Source organism: Leucopleurus acutus, assembly GCF_964270905.1.
Source record: "Leucopleurus acutus genome assembly, chromosome: 9".
NCBI classification, from domain to species: Eukaryota; Metazoa; Chordata; class Mammalia; order Artiodactyla; family Delphinidae; genus Leucopleurus; species Leucopleurus acutus.
Genome location: NC_139144.1, coordinates 7,120,896 through 7,141,977, shown reverse-complemented (window position 1 = coordinate 7,141,977; position 21,082 = coordinate 7,120,896).

Below are 21,082 nucleotides of genomic sequence, written 5' to 3'. Positions count from 1 at the left end.
TTCATAGACATATTCATGAGATAACCACATGCATCTTCCCTAGAATCTTTTTGTTTTTTTGTGTGTGTGTTTTTTTCTGAGGTTGTGATTTTTTTTTTTTTTAACATCTTTATTGGGGTATAATTGCTTTACAATGGTGTGTTAGTTTCTGCTTTATAACAAAGTGAATCAGTTATACATATACATATGTTCCCATATCTCTTCCCTCTTGCGTCTCCCTCCCTCCCACCCTCCCTATCCCACCCCTCCAGGCTGTCACAAAGCACCAAGCCAATCTCCCTGTGCCATGCGGCTGCTTCCAACTAGCTATCTACCTTACTACGTTTGTTAGTGTGTATATGTCCATGACTCTCTCTCGCCCTGTCACAGCTCACCCTTCCCCCTCCCCATAACCTCAAGTCCGTTCTCTAGGAGGTCTGCGTCTTTATTCCTGCCTTACCCCTAGGTTCTTCATGACATTTTTTTTTCTTAAATTCCATATATATGTGTTAGCATACGGTATTTGTCTTTTTCTTTCTGACTTACTTCACTCTGTATGACAGACTCTAGGTCTATCCACCTCATTACAAATAGCTCAATTTCGTTTCTTTTTTTTTTTTTTTTTTTTTGCTGTACGCGGGCCTCTCACTGTTGTGGCCTCCCCCGTTGTGGAGCACAGGCTCCGGACGCGCAGGCTCAGCGGCCATGGCTCACAGGCCCAGCCGCTCCGCGGCATGTGGGATCTTCCCAGACCGGGGCACGAACCCACGTCCCCTGCATCGGCAGGCGGACTCTCAACCACTGCGCCACCAGGGAAGCCCAATTTCGTTTCTTTTTATGGCTGAGTAATATTCCATTGTATATATGTGCCAAATCTTCTTTATCCATTCATCCGATGATGGGCATTTAGGTTGTTTCCATCTCCAGGCTATTGTAAATAGAGCTGCAATGAACATTTTGGTACATGACTCTTTTTGAATTTCGGTTTTCTCAGGGTATATGCCCAGTAGTGGGATTGCTGGGTCATATGGTAGTTCTATTTGTAGCTTTTTAAGGAACCTCCATACTGTTCTCCATAGTGGCTGAACCAATTCACATTCCCACCAGCAGTGCAAGAGTGTTCCCTTTTCTACACACCCTCTCCAGCAGTTATTGTTTCTAGATTTTTTGATGATGGCCATTCTGACTGGTGTGTGATGATATCCCATTGTAGTTTTGATTTGCATTTCTCTAATGATTAATGATGTTGAGGATTCTTTCATGTGTTTGTTGGCAATCTGTATATCTTCTTTGGAGAAATGTCTATTTAGGTCTTCTGCCCATTTTTGGATTGGGTTGTTTGTTTTTTTGTTATTGAGCTGCATGAGCTGCTTGTAAATTTTGGAGATTAATCCTTTGTCGGTTACTTCATTTGCAAATATTTTCTCCCATTCTGAGGGTTGTCTTTTGGTCTTGTTTATGGTTTCCTTTGCTGTGCAAAAGCTTTGAAGTTTCATTAGGTCCCATTTGTTTATTTTTGTTTTTATTTCCATTACTCTAGGAGGTGGGTCAGAAAGGATCTTGCTGTGATTTATGTCATAGAGTGTTCTGCCTATGTTTTCCTCTAAGAGTTTGATAGTTTCTGGCCTTATATTTAGGTCTTTAATCCATTTTGAGCTTATTTTTGTGTATGGTGTTAGGGAGTGATCTAATCTCATACTTTTACATGTACCTGTCCAGTTTTCCCAGCACCACTTATTGAAGAGGCTGTCCTTTCTCCAGTGTACATTCCTGCCACCTTTATCAAAGATAAGGTGTCCATATGTGCATGGGTTTATATCTGGGCTTTCTATCCTGTTCCATTGATCTATCTTTCTGTTTTTGTGCCAGTACCATACCGTCTTGATAACTGTAGCTTTGTAGTATAGTCTGAAGTCAGGGATCCTGATTCCTCCAGTTCCTTTTTTCGTTCTCAAGATTGCTTTGGCTATTCGGGGTCTTTTGTGTTTCCATACAAATTGCAAAATTTTTTGTTCTAGTTCTGTGAAAAATGCCAGTGGTAGTTTGATAGGGATTGCATTGAATCTATAGATTGCTTTGGGTAGTAGAGTCATTTTCACAATGTTGATTCTTCCAATCCAAAAACATAGTATATCTCTCCATCTATTTATATCATCTTTAATTTCTTTCATCAGTGTCTTATAATTTTCTGCATACAGGTCTTTTGTCTCCTTACGTAGGTTTATTCCTAGATATTTTATTCTTTTTGTTGCAATGGTAAATGGGAGTGTTTTCTTGATTTCACTTTCAGATTTTTCATCATTAGTATATAGGAATGCCAGAGATTTCTGTGCATTAATTTTGTATCCTGCCACTTTACCAAATTCATTGATTATCTCTAGTAGTTTTCTGGTAGCATCTTTAGGGTTCTCTATGTATAGGATCATGTCATCTGCAAACAGTGACAGCTTTACTTCTTCTTTTCCGATTTGGATTCCTTTTATTTCCTTTTCTTCTCTGATTGCTGTGGCTAAAACTTCCAAAACTATGTTGAATAAGAGTGGTGAGAGTGGGCAACCTTGTCTTGTTTCTGATCTTAGTGGAAATGCTTTCAGTTTTTCACCATTGAGGATGATGTTTGCTATGGGCTTGTCATATATGGCCTTTATTATGTTGAGGAAAGTTCCCTCTATGCCTACTTTCTGCAGGGTTTTTATCATAAATGGGTGTTGAATTTTGTCAAAAGCTTTCTCTGCATCTATTGAGATGATCATGTGGTTTTTCTTCTTCAATTTGTTAATATGGTTTATCACATTGATAGATTTGCGTATATTGAAGAATCCTTGCATTCCTGGAATAAACCCCACTTGATCATGGTGTATGATCCTTTTAATGTGCTGTTGGATTCTGTTTGCTAGTATTTTGTTGAGGATTTTTGCATCTATGTTCATCAGTGATATTGGCCTGTAGTTTTCTTTCTTTGTGACATCCTTGTCTGGTTTTGGTATCAAGGTGATGGTGGGCTCGTAGAAGGAGTTTGGGAGTGTTCCTCCCTCTGTTATATTTTGGAAGAGTTTGAGAAGGATAGGTGTTAGCTCTTCTCTAAATGTTTGATAGAATTCGCCTGTGAAGCCATCTGGTCCTGGGCTTTTCTTTGTTGGAAGATTTTTAATCACAGTTTCAATTTCAGTGCTTGTGATTGGTCTGTTCATATTTTCTATTTCTTCCTGATTCAGTCTTGGCAGGTTGTGCATTTCTAAGAATTTGTCCATTTCTTCCAGATTGTCCATTTTATTGGCATAGAGTTGCTTGTAGTAATCTCTCATGATCTCTTTTATCTCTGCAGTGTCAGTTGTTACCTCTCCTTTTTCATTTCTAATTCTATTGATTTGAGTCTTCTCCCTTTTTTTCTTGATGAGTCTGGCTAGTGGTTTATCTATTTTGTTTATCTTCTCAAAGAACCAGCTTTTAGTTTTATTGATCTTTGCTATTGTTTCCTTCATTTCTTTTTCATTTATTTCTGATCTGATTTTTATGATTTCTTTCCTTCTGCTAGCTTTGGGGTTTTTTTGTTCTTCTTTCTCTAATTGCTTGAGGTGCAAGGTTAGGTTGTTTATTCGAGATGTTTCCTGCTTCTTAAGGTGGGCTTGTATTGCTATAAACTTCCCCCTTAGAACTGCTTTTGCTGCATCCCACAAGTTTTGGGTCGTTGTGTCTCCATTGTCATTTGTTTCTAGGTATTATTTGATTTCCTCTTTGATTTCTTCAGTGATCACTTCATTATTAAGTAGTGTATTGTTTAGCCTCCATGTGTTTGTATTTTTTACAGATCTTTTCCTGTAATTGATATCTAGTCTCATGGCATTGTGGTCAGAAAAGATACTTGATACAATTTCAATTTTCTTAAATTTACCAAGGCTTGATTTGTGGCCCAAGATATGATCTATCCTGGAGAATGTTCCATGAGCACTTGAGAAAAATGTGTATTCTGTTGTTTTTGGATGGAGTGTCCTATAAATATCAATTAAGTCCATCTTGTTTAATGTATCATTTAAAGCTTGTGTTTCCTTATTTATTTTCATTTTGGATGATCTGTCCATAGGTGAAAGTGGAGTGTTTAAATCCCCTACTATGAATGTATTACTGTCGATTTCCCGTTTTATGGCTGTTAGTATTTGCCTTATGTATTGAGGTGCTCCTATGTTGGGTGCATAAATATTTACAATTGTTATATCTTCTTCTTGGATCGATCCCTTGATCATTATGTAGTGTCCTTCTTTGTCTCTTTTAATAGTCCTTATTTTAAAGTCTATTTTGTCTGATATGAGAATTGCTACTCCAGCTTTCTTTTGGTTTCCATTTGCATGGAATATCTTTTTCCATCCCCTTACTTTCAGTCTGTATGTGTCTCTAGGTCTGAAGTGGGTCTCTTGTAGACAGCATATATATGGGTCTTGTTTTTGTATCCATTCAGCTAATCTGTGTCTTTTGGTGGGAGCATTTAGTCCATTTACATTTAAGGTAATTATCGATATGTATGTTCCTATTCCCATTTTCTAAATTGTTTTGGGTTCGGTATTATAGGTCTTTTCCTTCTCTTGTGTTTCTTGCCTAGAGAAGATCCTTTAGCATTTGTTGTAAAGCTGGTTTGGTGGTGCTGAACTCTCTCAGCTTTTGCTTGTCGGTAAAGGTTTTAATTTCCCCATCAAATCTGAATGAGATCCTTGCTGGGTAGAGTAGTCTTGGCTGCAGGTTTTTCTCCTTCATCACTTTCAGTATGTACTGCCACTCCCTTCTGGCTTGTAGGGTTTCTGCTGAGAGATCAGCTGTTAACCTTATGGAGATTCCCTTGTGTGTTATTTGTTGTTTTTCCCTTGCTGCTTTTAATATGCTTTCTTTGTATTTAATTTTTGACAGTTTGATTAATATGTGTCTTGGCGTATTTCTCCTTGGATTTATCCTGTATGGGACTCTCTGTGCTTCCTGGACTTGATTAACTATTTCCTTTCCCATATTAGGGAAGTTTTCAACTATAATCTTTTCAAATATCTTCTCAGTCCCTTTCTTTTTCTCTTCTTCTTCTGGAACCCCTATAATTCGAATGTTGGTGCGTTTAATGTTGTCCCAGAGGTCTCTGAGACTGTCCTCAGTTCTTTTCATTCTTTTTTCTTTATTCTGCTCTGCAGTAGTTTTTCCACTATTTTATCTTCCAGGTCACTTATCCGTTCTTCTGCCTCAGTTATTCTGCTATTGATCCCATCTAGAGTACTTTTAATTTCATTTATTGTGTTGTTCATCATTGCTTGTTTCATCTTTAGTTCTTCTAGGTCCTTGTTAACTGATTCTTGCATTTTGTCCATTCTATTGTCCATTCTATCTCCAAGATTTCGGATCATCCTTACTATCATTATTCTGAATTCTTTTTCAGGTAAGCTGCCTATTTCCTCTTCATTTGTTAGGTCTGGTACATTTTTATCTTGCTCCTTTATCTGCTGTGTGTTTTTCTGTCTTCTCATTTTGCTTATCTTACTGTGTTTGGGGTCTCCTTTTTGCAGGCTGCAGGTTCGTAGTTCCTGCTGTTTTTGATGTCTGCCCCCAGTGGCTAAGGTTGGTTCAGTGGGTTGTGTAGGTTTCCTGGTGGAGGGGACTAGTGCCTGTGTTGTGGTGGATGAGGCTGTATCTTGTCTCTCTAGTGGGCAGGTTCACGACTGGTGGTGTGTTTGGGGTGTCTGTGGCCTTATTATGATTTTAGGCAGCCTCTCTGCTAATGGGTGGGGTTGTGTTCCTGTCTTGCTAGTTGTTTGGCATAGGTTGTCCAGCACTGTGGCTTGTTGGTCGTTGAGTGAAGCTGGGTGCTGGTGTTAAGATGGAGGTCTCTGGGAGATTTTCGCCGTTTGATATTATGTGGAGCTGGGAGGTCTCTTGTTGACCAGTGTCCTGAAGTTGGCTCTCCTACCTCAGAGGCAGAGCCCTGACTCCTGGCTGGAGCACCAAGAGCTTTTCATCCACAGGGCTCAGAATAAAAGGGAGAAAAAGTAGAGGGAATTAGTAGAAGTATGAGGAAAGAAAGAAGGAAAGGAGGGAAGGAAGGAAGGAAGAAAGAAAGAAAGAAGCAAAGAAGGAAAGAAGGAAAGAAAGGGAGGGAGGGAGGGAGGAAGGAAGGAAGGAGGGAAAGAAGGAAAAAAGACAGAAAGAAAGAAGATACAGTAAAAATAAAATAAAGTATAATAAAATTATTGAATTAAAAATTCTTATTTAGAAAAAAAAAAGGGACGGATAGAACCTTAAGACAAATGTTGGAAGCAAAGCTATACAGACAAAATCTTACACAGAAGCATACACATACACCCTCACTAAAAGAGGTAAAGGGGGAAAAATCATAAATCTTGCTGTCAGAGGTCACCTCCTCAATTTGGGATGATTCGTTGTCTAAAGGAGGGAAGGAAGGAAGGAAAGAAAGAAAGAAAGAAAGAAAGAACGAAGGTAAAGTATAATAATGTTATTAAAATTAAAATTGATTATTAAGAAAAAAAATTTTTTTTTTAAAAACCATGGACGGATAGAACCCTAGGACAAATGGTGGAAGCAAGACTATACAGACAAGATCTCACACAGAAGCATACACATACACATTCGCAAAAAGAGGAAAAGGGAAAAAAATCATAGATCTTGCTCCTAAAGTCCACCTCCTTAATTTGGGATGATTGGTTGTCTATTCAGGCATTCCACAGATGCAGGGTATATCAAGTTGATTGTGGAGCTTTAATCCGCTGCTTCTGAGGCTGCTGGGAGAGATTTCCCTTTCTCTTCTTTGTTCTCACAGCTCCCAGGGCTAAGCTTTGGATTTGGCCCTGCCACTGCGTGTAGATCGCTGGAGGGCGTCTGTTTTTTGCTCAGACAGGATGGGGTTAAAAGAGCCGCTGATTGGGGGCTCTGGCGCACTCAGGCGGGTGCGGCGGGAGGGGCACGGCGTGCGGGGCGGGCCTGCGGCGGCAAAGGCCGGCGTGACTTTGCACCAACCTGAAGCCCGCTGTGCGTTCTCCCGGGGAAGTTGTCCCTGGATCCCGGGAACCTGGCAGTGGCGGGCTGCACAGGCTCCGCGGAAGAGGGGTGTGGAGAGTGACCTGTGCTCGCACACAGGCCCCTCGGTGGCGGCAGCAGCAGCCTTATCGTCTCCCGCCCGTCTCTGAGGTCCATGCTTTTAGCCGCGGCTCGCGCCCGTCTTTGGGGTTCGCGCTTTTAGCCGCGGCTCGCGCCCGTCTCTGGAGCTCCTTTAAGCAGCGTTCTTAAACCCCTCTCCTCACGCACCAGGAAACAAAGAGGGAAGAAAAAGTCTCTTGTCTCTTCGGCAGGTGCAGACTTTTCCCCGGACTCCCTCCCAGCTATCCGTGGTGCACTAACCCCTTCAGGCTATGTTCAAGCCGCCAACCCCAGTCCTCTCCCTGCGCTCCGGCCTCAGCTCGCAGCCCCGCCCGCCCCGGCGGGTGAGCAGACAAGCCTCTCGGGCTGGTGAGTGCCGGTCGGCACCGATCCTCTGTGCAGGAATATCCCCGCTTTGCCCTCTGCACCCGTTGCTGTGCACTCCTCTGCGGCTCCGAAACTCCCCCCTCCGCCCCCCCTGCAGTCTCTGCCCGCGGAGGGGCTTCCTAGTGTGTGGAAACTTTTCCTCCTTCACAGCTCCCTCCCACTGGTGCAGGTGTTGTCCCTATTCTTTTGTCTCTGTTTTTTCTTTTTTTTTTTCTTTTGCCCTACCCAGGTACGTGGGGAATTTCTTGCCTTTTGGGAGGTCTGAGGTCTTCTGCCAGCGTTCAGTAGGTGTTCTGGAGTTGTTCCACGTGTAGATGTATTTCTGGTGTATCTGTGGGGAGGAAGGTGATCTCCGCGTCTTACTCTTCCGCCATCTTCAAGGTCCCCCCTAGAATCTTTTTTTTTAACACATTTATTGGAGTATAATTGCTTTACAATGGTGTGTTAGTTTCTACTTTATAACAAAGTCAATCAGCTATACCTATACATATATCCCCATATCTCCTCCCTCTTGTGTCTCCCTCTAATCCTCCCTATCCCACCTCTCTACGTGCTCATAGAACATCAGGCTGATCTCCCTGTGCTATGCAGCTGCTTCCCACTAGCTATCTTTTAACATTTGGTAATGTATTTATGTCCATAATGGCCACTCTCTCACTTCGTCCCAGGTTATGCTTCCCCCTCCCCATGTCCTCAAGTCCATTCTCTACATCTGTGTCTTTATTCCTGTCCTGCCCCTAGGTCCTTCGGAAACTTTCTTTCTTTTTTTTTTTTTTAGATTCCATATATTTTTGTTAGCATACGGTATTTGTTTTTCTCTTTCTGGCTTACTTCACTCTGCATGACAGTCTCTAGGTCGATCCACCTCACTAAAAATAACTCAATTTCATTTCCTTTTATGGCAGAGTAATATTCCATTGTATATATGTGCCACATCTTCTTTATCCATTCATCTGTTGATGAACATGTAGGTTGCTTCCATTACCTGTCTATTGTAAATAGACCTGCAGTGAACATTGTGGTAGAGGACTCTTTCTGAATTAAGGTTTTCTCAGAGTATATGGCCAGTAGTGGGATTGTAGGGTCGTATGGTAGTTCTATTTTTAGTTTTTTAAGGAACTCCATACTGTTTCCATAGTGGCTGTGTCAATTTACATTCCCACCAACAGTACAAGAGTGTTCCCTTTCCTCCAAACCCTCTCCAGCATTTAATGTTTGTAGATTTTTTTGAAGATGGCCATTCTGACTGGTGTGAGGTGATACCTCATTGTAGTTTTGATTTGCATTTCTCTAATGATTAGTGACGTTGAGCATCATTTCATGTGTTTGTTGGCAGTCTGTAGATCTTCTTTGGAGAAATGTCTGTTTAGATCTTCAGCCCATTTATGGATTGGGCTTTTTGTTTTTTAGATATTGAGCTGCATGAGTTGCTTGTAAAAATTGGTAATTAATCCTTTGTCAGTTGCTTCATTTGCAAATATGTTCTCCCATTCTGAGGGCTGTCTTTTTGTCTTGTTTATGGTTTCCTTTGCTGTGTAAAAGCTTTGAAGTTTCATTAGGTCCCATTTGTTTATTTTTGTTTTTATTTCCATTTCTCTAGAAGGTGAGTCAAAAAGGATCTTGCTGTGATTTATGTCATAGAATGTTCTGTCTATGTTTTCCTCTAAGAGTTTTATAGTGTCTGGCCTTACATTTAGGTCTTTAAACCATTTTGAGTTTATTTTTGTGTAAGGTGTTAGGGAGTGTTCTCATTTCATTCTTTTACATGTAGCTGTCCAGTTTCCCCAGCACCATTATTGAAGAGGCTGTCCTTTGTCGATTGTATATTCTTGCCTCCTTTATCAAAAATAAGGTGACCATATGATCATAGGTTTATCTCTGGGCTTTCTATCCAGTTCCATTGATCTATTTTTTCTGTTTGGGGCCAGTACAATATTGTCTTCATTACTGTAGCTTTGTAGTATAGTGTGAAGTCCAGGAGCCTGATTCCTCAAGATGCATTTTTTTTTCCCTCAAGATTGCTTTGGCTATTTGGAGTCTTTTGTGATTCCATAAATATTTTAAGATTTTTTTTAAATTCTAGTTCTATAAAAGTGCCATTGAGGGCTTCCCTGGTGGTGCAGTGGTTGAGAGTCCGCCTGCCGATGCAGGGGACAAAGGTTCATGCCCCGGTCCGGGAGGATCCCACATGCTGCGAAGCGGCTGGGCCCGTGAGCCATGGCCGCTGAGCCTGTGCTCCGCAACAGGAGAGGCCACAACAGTGAGAGGCCCGCGTACTGCAAAAAAAAAAAAAAAAAAAAAAGTGCCATTGATATTATGATAGGGATTGCATTGAATCTGTAGATTGTTTTGGGTAGTATAGTGATTTTTCAAAATATTCATTTTTCCAATCCAAGAACATGGTATATATCTCCATCTGTTTGTGTCATCTTTGATTTCTTTCATCAGTGTCTTATTGTTTTTTGAGTACAGGTCTTTTATCTACTTATGTAGGTTTATTCCTAGGTATTTTATTCTTTTCGTTGCAATGGTTAATGGATTGTTTCCTTAATTTCTCTTTCTGATCTTTCATTGTTAGTATATACGAACGCAAGAGATTTCTGTGCATTAATTTTGTATCCTGCAACTTTACCAATTTCATTGATTAGCTCTAGTAATTGTTTGGTGGCATTTTTAGGATTATCTATATATATTATCATGTCATCTGCAAACTGTGACAATTTTACTTCTTCTTTTCCAAATTGAAACCTTTTATTTCTTTCTCTTCTCTGATTGTTGTGGGTAGGCTTTTCAAAAATATGTGAATAATACTCGTGAGAATGGCTAAAATTTCAAAAACTATGTTGAATAATAGTGGGGAGAGTGGGCAACATTGTCTTGTTCCTGATCTTAGTGGAAATGTTTTCAGTTTTTCACAATAGAGAACAATGTTGTCTGTGGGTTTTTCATATATGGCTTTTATTATATTGAGGTAAGTTACCTCTATTCCTACTTTCTGAGGAGTTTTTATCATAAATGGGTGTAGAATATTGTTGAAAGTCTTTCTGCATCTATTGAGATGATCATATGGTTTTTCTCCTTCAATTTGTTAATATGGTGTATCATATTGATTGATTTGCATATATTGAAGAATCCTTGCATTCCTGGGATAAACCACAATTGATCATGGTGTATGATCCTTTTAATGTGCTATTGGATTCTGTTTCCTAATATTTTGTTGAGGATTCTTGCATCTATGTTCATCAGTGATATTGGCCTGTAGTTTTCTTTTTCGTGACATCTCTGTCTGGTTTTGGTATCAGGATGATGGTAGCTTTATAGAATGCGTTTGAGAGTGTTCCTCCCTATGCAATATTTTGGAAGAGTTTGGGAAGGATAGGTGTTAGCTCTTCTCTAAATGTTTGATAGAATTCGCCTGTGAAGCCATTTGGTCCTGGGCTTTTGTTTGTTGGAAGAACTTTAATCACAGTTTCATTTCAGTGCTTGTGATTCGTCTGTTTATATTTTCTATTTCTTCCTGATTCAGTCTTGGCAGGTTGTGCATTTCTAAGAATTTGTCCATCTCTTCCAGGTTGTCCATTTTATTGACATATAGTTGCTTGTAGTAGTCTCTCATGATCCTTTGTATTTCTGAAGACTCAGTTGTTACTTCTTTTTAATTTCTAATTCTGTTGATCTGAGTCTTCTCCCTTTTCTTCTTGATGAGTCTGGCTAATGGTTTGTCAATTTGTTTACCTTCTCAGTGAAGGAGCTTTTAGATTTATTGACCTTTGTTATCATTTCTTTCATTTCTTTTTTATTTATTTCTGATCTGATTTTCATAATTTCTTCCCTTCTGCTAACTTTTGGGGGTTTTTTGTTCTTCTTTCTCTAGTTCCTTTAGGATTAAGGTTAGATTTTTTATGTGAGATTTTTCTTGTTTCTTGAGGTAGTCTTGTATAGCTATATACTTCCCTCTTAAAACTGCTTTTGTTGCATCGCATAGGTTTTGGATCATGTTTTCATTGTCATTTGTCTCTAGGTTTTCTTGATTTCCTCTTTGAGTTCTTTAGTGATCTCTTCATTATTTAGTATCGTATTGTTTACCCCCTGTGTGTTTGTGTTTTTTACATTTTTCCTGTGTAATTTATTTCTAATCTCATAGTGTTGTGGTCAAAAAGATGCTTGATATGTTTTAATTTTCTTAAGTTTACTGAGGCTTGATTTGTGACCCTAGATGTGATCTATCCTAGAGAATGTTCCATATGCACTTGAGAAGAAAGTGTATTCTGTTGTTTTCGGATGGAATGTCTTGTAAATATCAATTAAATCTATCTTTTCTATGGTGTCATTTAAAGCTGGTGTTTCCTTATTAATTTTCTGTTTGGATGACCTGTCCATTGGTGTATGTGAGGTGTTAAAGTCCCCCACTAATATTAGGTTACTGTCAATTTCCTCTTTTAAAGCTGTTAGCACTTGCCTTATGTATTGAAGTCTTCCTATGTTGGGTGCATATATATTTATAATTGTTATATCTTCTTCTTGGATTGATTCTTTGATCATTATGTAGAACCCTTCCTTCACTTTTTTAACATTATTTATTTTAATGTCTACTTTATCTGATATGAGTATTGTTACTCCAGCTTTCTTTTGATTTCCATTTGCATGGAATATAATTTTCCTTCCCCTCACTTTCAGTCTGTATATGTCCCTAAGTCTGAAGTGGGTCTCTTGTAGACAGCATATATTTGGGTCTTGTTTTTGTATCCATTCAGTGAGCCTGTGTCTTTTTTTTTTAGACCATTTAATCCATTCACATGTAAGGTAATTATCAATATGTGTGTTCCTATTACCATTTCCTTAATTGTGTTGGGTTTGTTTTTGTAGTTCCTTTTCTCCTCTTGTGTTTCCAACTTAGAGAAGTTCCTTTAGCATTTGTTGTAGAGCTGGTTTGGTGATGCTGAATTCTCTTAGCTTTTGCTTGTCTGTAAAGCTTTTGATTTCTCCATCAAATCTGAATGAGATCCTTGCAGGTTAGAGTAATCTTGGTTGTTGGTTCTTCCCTTTCATCACCTTTAATATATCGTGCCAGTCCCTTCTGGCTTGTAGAGTTTCTGCTGAGAAATCAGCTGTTAACCTTATGGGAGTTCCCTTGTATGTTATTTGTGTTTTTTCATGTGTTACTTTTAATAATTTTTCTTTGTCTTTAACTTTTTTCAATTTGATTACTGTGTGTCTTGGCGTGTTTCTCCTTGGGTTTATCCTGCCTGGTACTCTCTGCATTTCCTGGGCTTGGATGTCTGTTTCCTTTCTCATGTTAGGGAAGTTTTGACTATAATGTCTTCAAATATTTTCTTGGGTCCTTTCTTTCTCTCTTCTCTTTCTGGGACCCCTATAATGTGAATGTTGGTTCATTTAATGTTATCCTAGAGGTCTCTTATGCTCTCTTCATTTCTTTTCATTCCTTTTTCTTTATTCTGTTCCGAGGCAGTGAATTCCACCATTCTGTCTTCCAGGTCACTTACCCATTCTTCTGCCTCAGTTATTCTGCATTTGATTCCTTCTAGTGTAGTTTTAATTTCAGTTATTTAATTTTCATATCCATTTGTTCTTTAATTCTTCTAGGTGTTTTTTCTTAAATTCTTCTAGTTCTTTGTTAAACATTTCTTGCATCTTCTTGATCTTTGCCTCCATTCTTTTTCCGAGGTCCTGGATCCTCTTCACTATCATTATTCTGAATTCTTTTTCTGGAAGATTGCCTATCTCCACTTCATTTAGTTTTTTTTTTCTGGGGTTTTATCTTGTTCCTTCATCTGGTACATAGCCCTCAGCCTTTTTATTTTGTCTATCTTTCTGTGAATGTGGGGTTTTTTTTCCACGGGCTGCAGGATTTTAGTTTTTCTTGCTTCTGCTGTCTGCCCTCTAGTGGATGAGGCTATCTCAAAGCCTTGTGCATGCTTTCTGGTGGAGGGACAGGTGGTGGGTAGAGCTGGGTGTTGCTCTGGTGGGCACAGCTCAGCAAAACTTTAATCCACTTGTGTGCTGATTGGTGGGGCTGACGTCCCTCCCTTGTATTTTTTTGGCCTCAGGTGACCCAGAACTGGAGCCTAGAGTCTCTTTGGTGGGGCTAATGGCAGACTCCGGGAGGGCTCACACCAATGAGTATTTCACAGAACTTCTGCTGTCAGTGTCCTTGTCCCTGTGGTGAGCTGCAGCTTCCCCCCGCCTCTTCAAAAGACCCTCCAAAGCCAGCAGGTAGGTCTGGTTCAGTCTCCTATGGGGTCACTGCTCCTTCCCTTTGGGTCCTGATGTGCACACTACTTTGTGTATACCCTCCAAGAGTGGAGCCTCTGTTTCTCCCAGTCCTGTTGAATTCCTGCAATCAAATTCCACTAGCCTTCAAAGTTGATTCTCTGGGAATTCCTCCTCCCCTTGCTGGACCCCCAGGTTGGGAAGCCTGATTGTGAGGCTCAGAAACTTTACTCCAGTGGATGGAGTTCTGTGGTATAATTGCTCTCCAGTTTGTGAGTCACCCACCCAGCGGTTATGGGATTTGATTTTATTGTGATTGTGGCCTTCCTACCATCTCACTGTGGTTTCTCCTTTGTCTTTGGATGTGGAGTATCTTTTTTGGTGAGTTCCACTGTCTTCCTATTGATGATTGTTCCTATATATTAACTTTTAAGTTACAGTAGAGTGATTTCTGTTAAAAAATTTCTGCCAAGAATAAAAATATTCTTGTTTATCTAACTGGATTTATCTATTTTAGAATATGTGTTTTTCCATATACATTTTAGAGTATGTCTATAATAACCTTGCTGGGATTTTTACCATAATTGCATTAACATTATAGAGCAATTTGGAGAGGACTGGCACCTTTGCTATGTTGAGTTTTCCACTCCATAAAAATGATATGTCTCTCCATTTATTTATGTCTCCTGTGACTTGTTTCATTGTTTTTTTTATAATTCTTAGTATATAGATCATGCACATTATATGATAGTTTTATACCTATGTATTTTATTTTCTTGCAAGCAATTATAAATTGTATTGTCTTTTTATTTCAGTTGGCATATGTTTGCTATTTATAGATAGAACTGTGATTGTTTTCCATGTGTTGAGTTTATATCCTGCAAACTTACCAAATTGCCTTATTAGCTCTAGGAATTTTTTGGTAGACCTCTTGGAATTATTTTATGGTCTATCTTGGTAAATGTTCCATGGACTTTTGAAAAAACATGTGCCCTCTGTGGTTGGGTGGAGTGTCTTATATTTGTGTTTATATCCTGTTGGTTGACTTGTGCTGTCAAGTGTTCTAAATCCTTGCCTGTTTTCTGTCTAGAAGTCCCTTTAAATGTTTAGGGTGGAGTGCTGAAGCTTCTTACTGTAACTGTGGATTTATTTCTCCTTTCACATTTTAGTTCATGTTCCTCTTTATTGGGGTCCTTCACACACCGCTGTGTGAGAGAATCAGAACACTGACTGCCAACTGTTCCATGGGGCAGGGCTTTGGGATGAAAACTCAGCTCTTCATTTGACTTCACAAAAACTACTGAAAAGGCAGGGGTTTTTTTCCATTGTTGCTTGGTTTGAGTTAGATATTGCCAAACATTTTTCTGTTCTTCTTCTCCACAATCTTCCCAGTCCTTTGGGCAGTGGGCTAAGTGTTCATGGAAGTTTTTGCATATGTGCCTCTTGGTAGTTCCAGTATGGAAGCTGTTGCAGCATCCTTTCTGGGATACATGGAAAGCAATAGGGAAACCCAGGGAACTCACCACTGTGTCATTTCTCAAGCCCCAGAACCCAAGAGAGCCTATCTGCCTTTCTTCCCTCATGTCAGAGTCTTCCCATAATGGCTTATTGCATTATATCCAGGGCTCTTTATTCGTTAAGAAGGAGGACCTGGGGGGAATGGAGCTCCTCAATCTTCGCCTGCAAAACATGATTTTATCAGCCTTTACCACTCAAAGCTCTCTTTAGGTTTGTTTTTCATAGGTTAATAGTTAAAAATATAATCGGCATATGCAGTCCTGTAATTCTGCACATTTTTAACTTGCTCTAATCTCTTTCATTCTTTCCTACAAACTAGCCATCTCTCCTCTGAGCTCATTTCTTATGGCTTCTCTCCAATTACAACTTATAGTAATCAACTCACACCTTGTCTGTTCTGTTTGTTCAATGTCTTCTTTTAAAGTTACAAGTTCGTTGAGAACATTATCTGCCTCCAAAGATATCTCAGGCAAGTGTTTTATCAAATGTTTCTCACTGCATGAAAGGATCCCCATCTTGCCAGTCTCCAAAAGAGATTTCTTCTTCACCTCCCAACTGAGCACTAATCCAGAGCTTCACATTTTAGGCTTCTATTATAGAAACAGAGTTCTTTAAGAGTCAGTTTCTAAATTAATCAAGTAGCAAAAAATTCCTGAGGCTCTGTGGCCTAAAAGAAGAAAAACTATTTCTTTCTTTTGTTATACACACAGCACAAACACCTGGGAACTCTGTTCCACCTCATCTCCTTTTAGATCTAGGCTGAGGAAGAAACACCTTCTTGAAAGTTCTGTCTTGCTGCACAGAGGGAAAATGAGTGCACAGTGCTGTCTCTTAGAGCTTTAACCCAGAAGTGATGCTCCACTCACTCACATGTCTTTGGTCATAGCTAAGTTTGAGTGGGGAAGTAAGATCCTACCACATGTTTGATGGGAGAAAAAATAAACTACTATGAACAGCCTTGGTGAATTCCAGAATAATGAAAAGAAAGTTCTCCCAGCATCCAGAGTCCTTGTATTTCAGGCGATATGCAGCACCTGGATTAAACTTGAATGTTGTTGTTGCTGGGGTTACAGTGACTTTGTTCTGTTTACGGGAAGAAGGGTGGTAGTGGGCATTTGTGTTTGTCTTAAAGGTAGAGGTGTGCTAAACACTGCCAGTTGTTTGAAAATAAGCATTCCTCTATTGTTCCTTATTAAACAATTTAGCTTAAGGAAGTAATGTCTTGGTTAAAATAAGAGTACGGGTGATTATGTATACTAGTTGCTTTGAGAAGCACCTTAGTTATTTTGATGAAAAGGGTCTGTCTAATAATGTATCAAGCAACCATTAATCTTTTCCCCTGTTGCTTCTTTTTGCCTAGAGACGGAGCAATTATTGTGTGATCATAAAGATAAAAATAACTTACTGTATATAGCTGAAGAAAAATGTAGAAGAGCTTGGGGGAAGAACGATACATTTATTCCTGGACTGGCAACATTGAAACTACTAATGATATGTGAAAAAACAATAAAACTCTAAATGATTAAGGCACCTCATCTGAATTTCAGTTTCATGCAGCTGGATGTATTCTAGACTTAACTGATCAAAACTTTAAAGGCTTCTTTATCTACTATTTAGTCAACCCAACTATGTATATACACATATACATATATCTATATATACACATATACATATACACATACATCTTGATCATCTATCTATCTACCTATATATCTAGAAAAAGAAAGAGAACAGAGATTATGTAACTTGTCCAAAACTGACAAATAGAAAATGGCAGAATTGAGATTTCAATTCAAGTCTTTGTGGTTACAGGATGTAATCTATTTACCTATCTATCTATCTATCTAAATAGGTTGTTGTCTACAAGGATCTTCTTTCTATTTTTCTATTAAAAACTTTTCAAAAATATTTGAAAAATTATAGAGTTACATAAAGTGCAGACTAACTCTGCTTTATTTCTGTCCTCTTAATGTCCCTTATAGTTTTCCACAGCCAAATATTAAATTTCAAAATTTCTCAATAGAAGGGGATTTGGTTCATATGATTGGTAGTTAACAGAGCGACAACAGGGTAAAAAGGAAGAACCAAGTGAAAGGGAGGATCTTCTTTTCTCCAGGACTTTACAACCACAGCTTTCTGAGCATCTCTGGAATGCTATGGGATGAGACAGAGCTAATTTTTTGTAAAAGAATCAATAGCATGACATGTCTCTTTCTTTTTTCTTAAATTATTCTAGAGATACTGAGATTTACCGCATGAGTGACAACTCTTTAAAAAAGTACAACTATATTCCAAATTACAACCAGTCAGGCAGCAGACTTAAAAAAGAAAATAAAAAGACAGAGAAAATAGTTTTAAGCTATTGCTCATTTTAAACTTACTAAAAACTTTTTACAATAAAATAACTTTTTATTTTTTCTTTGGTCAAAGCCAATAAAAATTACTTCGGGATATTTCTTAGCCCTAATACTTTCAAGTATTCTTTTAAACTTCAATCATTTTCTAAATTATTAAGTACATAAGAACCTATGTACAAAGACCTGAATCTATGAAAAAGTAACAATTTTTCCCATCTGTTCACTTATACATCCTCAAAACACACAAGTGGTTGAGGAATCCTCTCAGCTTCAGAAAAGACTAGACAACATCTTAAAAGTTTTGCAATTCTTTCTTCAAGTTATTCAGTTTGAGAAAAAATGTTCATTTCTTAACACTGCAGGCTTAAACAGAGACCTTGTTATATGTATTTATGAGTTTAATTAAGTATATAAACACTAAGGTTTTCATTCTACTTATTTTGAACATCTTTATTGGTGTATAACAACACATACTGAAAAGTTCATGAACTAAAAAGTTCAGCTCACAAAAATGAAAACTCACAAAATGAATATAGTGAAGCAGCAACAAAATCAAGAAATAGAGCAAATGCCACTTCTCCTACTTATGTCCTCTCCTAATAACATTCTCACCCTCTTCCCCAAAGGCACTCATTATCCTAGATTTATAAAATTTAGATCATATCTTATTTTTTTAAATTTTATATATGTGGAAAACTAGAGTATACATTGTTTGACTTGTATTCAATATTATGTTTGTGAAATTTATTTTTGTCTTTGTATATATAACTCTGATTCATTTATTTTTACAGCTATATACTGTATTCTTGTAGCATTATTACTAACATTATGTATCCACTCAACTTCGGAAATGCCTTAGGGTATTTCCAATATGGGGCTATTATAATGCCACTATGAGCATTTATGTCCCTGCATTTGGATACACATATGCTGCATGCATTTCTATTGGATACATACCTAGAAGTGGAATTACTGACTCACTGGGTGTGTGTATATCAACTACACAGATAGTGCCAAACAATCCTTCCAAAATGATGAGAATATAAATTGTATCCATGGGACTTCCTTGGAGGTCAGTGGTTAAGACTTCGCCTTCCAATGCAGGGGGTGTGGTTTCAATCCCTTGTGGAGGAGCTAAGATCCCACATGCTTCAGGGCCAAAAAAAAAGAAAAACATAAAACAGATGCAATATTGTATCAAATTCAATAAGGACTTTAAAAATTTGTTTTAAAAATAAATTGTATCCAATACATAATTGTGTCTTTGTCCACTTAGTTATCAAGCACTTGTGATTTCCCAATGATGTTTGTTACCATTATGTAAAGAAATACTATCCTGTTTGATAGATTTCTTCCTAGATCATTGACATGGTTTGTACTTTGGCAAGGATATCATTTTTAGAAGGTTATTTTCAACAGTGTTTTCTGTTATATAGAAATAAAATAATTGTATCAGATGTACTTCTGCAAATATATTTTTCCTAGTCTGTGGCTTGTCTTCTCATTTTCTTGACATTGTTTTACACAGAGCAGAAGTTGTTTTTTTTTTTAATTAATGTCCATTATTATTGGTAAATGATCATAAATCAATCCCTTGTACAACTGCAAATGTTTTTTTTTCTTGATGTAAGAGATGCAACTTATTTATTCAACTGAAAGCCCCCAATATTAGCTAAATGTTTACAAGATAATTTCAATAACACAATGGCTAATATTGTGAATTCAATTCTAAATTCAGGAAAATCTCAGGATAACTTGCTGGTTAAAGGATTAGGAACCTTCCATTGATGAACTAGCTCACAAAGGTGTGTGCACCAACAAGCCACAAGGTGACATTTTCCTAGAATTAATAGTTGTGGTTTAAAACTTTCTCATAGACGTCATCCTACAAGAAAAATGGAAAGCGTGATTTAGCCTGGCATCAGCATGCACCAGCTAATAATACTGGTGTTCCCTCCTGGTCTCCTGTAATCTGAATCCTTGTTGAACAGCTGTATAAAACAGGCTATGGCTTTAATTTGAATGAAGTCCAACTTTTCAATTATTTCCTTAATGGACTGTCCCTTTGGTGTGATATCTAAAAAGTCATCAGTGAACACAAGGCCAGTTAGGTTTTCTCCTATGTTATCTTCCAAATGTTTTATAATTTAGCATTTATATTTAGATCTATCATCCATTTGGAGTAAATTTTTGTAAAAGATGTAATGTTTGTGTTTAGATTTTTTTTCTTTTTTTGCATGTGGATATCTCATTTTTCCAGCACTGTTTCTTGAGAAGACCATTTTTGTTCTCTAATAATGCATTTTCTTTCTTGTCAAAGATCATCAGACTATATTTATGGGATAGGACCTATTTCCAGGCTTTCCATTCTGTTAAATTAATCCATCTGTCTTTTTTCACTAATATGATTCTTTGATTATTGCACTTTTGTAGTAAGTTTTGAGGGTAGGTAGTGTCAATGCTCTGACTTTTGTCTTCTCCTCTAATATTGTGTTGGTTATTCTGGGTCTTTTGCCTCTCTGTACAAATTTCATAAACAATTTGCTATTTTTTCACAAAATAACTTATTGGGATTTCATTTAATCTTACAGATGAAATTGGGAAGAACTTATATCTTGACAATATTGATTCTTCCTCTCTATGAACATGGGCTATCTCTCTATTTATTTGGTTCTTTGATTTCTTTCATCAGAATTTGTACTTTTTCTCATACAAATCTTGCATATAATTTGTCAGATTTATACCTAAACATTCCATTCTTTGGTGCTAATATAAGTTATAATGTGTTTCAGATTTCAAATTCTACCTTTTTATTTCTGTTATATTAGAAAGAGATTGACTTTTGTATCCTTGTATCCTACATCTTTGCTATAGTTACTAATTAGTTACAGAATCTTTTCCCCACCTTAAGTGTGACAAGAAGGAGCTATTGTTGGGTATCTCCCTTCCTCCAGGTAAATTAGGCTCTGATAAAACCCCAGCAGATTAGGCTCTTGTAAAATAGTTTCTCTTGAAGGCATATTTTGTTAAAAACAGAATGCTCTGGAGTATTTTGTAATAGTTACTTTTTCCCTCCATCTGTCTCTCCCTGAAAGTATTTTTTTTATTATATTCTGAACATCTTGGATATCATATTATTATAAAATGCAGACCCTATATAATCTTCATATTTAGCAGTTTCCTGCTCAGATGTAGCATGAGGGACAGGTGCTTATCTATCTTTAGCTTTCTGCTAGGTCTTCCAAAACTGCCCCAGCAAAAGTGGGGCACTGACTCAAATTGCTTCCTGTGGATGAGTGGGGTGGATGTGAGTATCCCCTCTTGGCCCCATTCACAGCAGGGAGAGGAACATGGAGGGCTGACTCAGACTTCCTATTGCTACAGGGTGGGGGAAAATGCTCAGCCCCTGGACCCCCACTGATACCAGAGAAGAGGGGAAGCAGGAGTGTGTTGTCAGCCAGACCCGCCTCCCATGACCCCTGCCATCCCCT